Raw genomic sequence first — 2,498 nt, 5'->3', positions numbered from 1 at the left:
AAAAAAAAAATAGAAAAACTGAGGCAAGAGGATCACTTAGGCCCAAGAGTTGGAGGTTGCTGTGAGCTATGACACCACAGCTCTCTACCAGGGCAACAGCTTGAGACTCTGTCTCAAAAAAAATTTTTTTAATAAATAAATAAAATTAAAAAACAAAAAAAGTATGTACTATATATACCAGTTATATAAATCCCTTGATCATATGCACAGAAATGGAATATTTCAGAGATGTAAAACCAGAAAATATCCTAATAAAGCAGGATGTCCTGAAATTATGGGACTTTGGGTTCTGCCAGAGTGCCTATTCCAAGCAGCTGTATACTGAATATGTCTCTACTCACTGGTACTGGGCCCCAGAATATCTCCTCACTGATAGGTTCTACATGTACAAGATGGACCTATGGTGTGCTGGCTGTGTGTTCTACAAGATTGTCAGAAACAGTCCCTAAAGCAAGAGGAGGACCATCTTAAGAGACAAGGACAGATCCGCATAATGGAACTGCCCAACTTAAGCTTTCAGGAGTGTCCAAACTGTCATCTTACTCCAGCCTCACACTGCAGTCAGTGTTTGGATCTGGAATAAATGGAAAAGTCCTGGTGTTGAGGCCCTTGAAGTGTGTTGGTGCAAAGAAGGAGACAGCTCCACAGAAAGACATAAAACCTGCCCTAAAGCAGTATGGCTTGCCCATCATCGAAAGGAAAGGCAGAGGGTACTGAGCAGCTTGCGCCTCCGCAGCTCTGTGGAGGGGAAAGCCAGGTGTGACCAAGGCCGGCCTGGGCCACCCAGAGCTCAAATAGAGTGCTGCTCTTTGGACCAGCCCACACCACTTGGCCTGGAGCTGTTGGCAGGGTGCTGCTTCAAGGCCCACATGTGTTTGCAGCCCCAAAGCAGCTATACTTTGTGTTCTAGTCCAATATATTTGTAAAACCACCTCATTCCAGGGTTTTCATTTCCATAACATAAGAATTCTGGGCAGGGACTTTTTTTTTTTAAGCATGACAGCAGAATTGAACTTTTTATTGAACACATTACAAAAAACGATTTAGTCAAAAAGAACAAAGCCTATGTCATCATCAGATTCCTCAGATTCTTCTTTCTTTGCTTCCCCTTTCTTCTCCTCAGCTGGGGCAGCAGCACTGAAGGGGGCAGGGCCTCCTGCTGGTGCAGCACCAGCTGCTGGAGCAGGTCCACCAGACCCTACATTGCAGATGAGGCTACCAATGTTGACATTGGCCAGGGCCTTTGCAAACAAGCCAGGCCAAAAAGGTTCTACATTACACCAGCTGCTTTAATGAGGGCATTTATCTTATCCTCCGTGACGGTCACCTCATCATCATGCAAAATGAGGGCTGAGTAAATGCAGGCGAGCTCTGAGACAGAGGCCATGAGGCGAGCTCTGAGACGGAGGCCATGGCGCAAGCGAGTACTGAGACAGCGCTGCTGGGCACGGTGCTAGTCGCTGGATGAAGTGAGGGCCTCACCCCAATGCAGCCTTAGCTTCCTCGGAAGAACTGAGGAAAGACAGCAGGGGCTATTTTGTAACATTTTTTTTTTTAAGAGACAGAGTCTCACTTCTCACCCTTGGTAGAGTGCTGTGGCATCACAGCTCACAGCAACCTCCAACTCCTGGGCTTAGGTGATTCTCTTACCTCAGCCTCCTGAGTACCTGGGACTACAGGCACCTGCCATAACACCTGGCTATTTTTTTGTTGCAGTTTGGCCAGGGTCAGGTTTGAACCCACCACCTAGGGCCGGTGCCCTACTCACTGAGCCACAGGCACTGCCCATATTTTGTAACTTTTTATATGAGTCACAATAAATACACTAGGATTCATGTAGAAAAAAAAAAGATAGAAAACTTAGGTGGGTGTGGTAGTGCATGCCTATAGTCCTAGCTACTTGGGAGGCTGAGGCAGGAGGATCAATTGAGCTCAGGAGTTTAAGGTTACAGTAAGCTATGATGATGATGCTACATTATAGCCTGGGCAACAGAGCAAGATACTGTCTAAAAAATTATTTTAAATACAAAAAAAAAAAAACAGAGAAAAACAATATCCTTTTGTTTGTAATAACTTTCAAAAAAAATACCCGTTTTCAGTATCTTTCAAAAAAATACCTCTTTGCAATATCTTTCGAAAAAAGAAAGAAAGAAAGAAAGAAGGAAGGAAGTGAAGGAAGGAGGGAAGGAAAAGAAGGTAGGAAGAAGGGAGGGAGGGAGGAAGGAGTTAGATAAAACAAGATCACAAATGGCTGGGGGAGGCTGAGGCAGGAGGATCACTTGAGCCCAGGAGTTCTGTACTGTAGTGTGCTCTGCGGTCTGGCATTCACACCGAGTTGGGCATCATTATGGTGACCTCCTAACAGTGGGGGACTACTAGTTTGCCTAAGAAGGGGTGAACTGGCCCAGGTTGGAAACAGAGTAGGTGGAAACTACTGTAGGATCAAATTTATCAATAGCCATTGCACTCCAGCCTGGACAACATAGGAAGACTGTATC

At 45.3% G+C, this 2,498-nt stretch overlaps 1 protein-coding gene and 1 pseudogene across 1 annotated transcript in view; one reads left to right on the top strand and one right to left on the bottom strand.

The window, feature by feature from the left end:
* AGBL2 (ATP/GTP binding protein like 2) overlaps positions 1 to 2,498 on the top strand; it is a 61,809-nt gene that overhangs the window by 35,749 nt on the left and 23,562 nt on the right. The gene's annotated exons all lie outside the window — the stretch shown is intronic.
* On the bottom strand, positions 1,044 to 1,395 carry LOC100942228 (annotated as a pseudogene).

The sequence above is a fragment of the Otolemur garnettii genome, unplaced genomic scaffold, assembly GCF_000181295.1.
Source record: "Otolemur garnettii isolate 467f Iridium unplaced genomic scaffold, OtoGar3 scaffold00001, whole genome shotgun sequence".
Taxonomy (NCBI): domain Eukaryota; kingdom Metazoa; phylum Chordata; class Mammalia; order Primates; family Galagidae; genus Otolemur; species Otolemur garnettii.
Note: the sequence above shows the minus strand (reverse complement) of the source record. Positions and strands in the feature narration are given on the sequence as shown.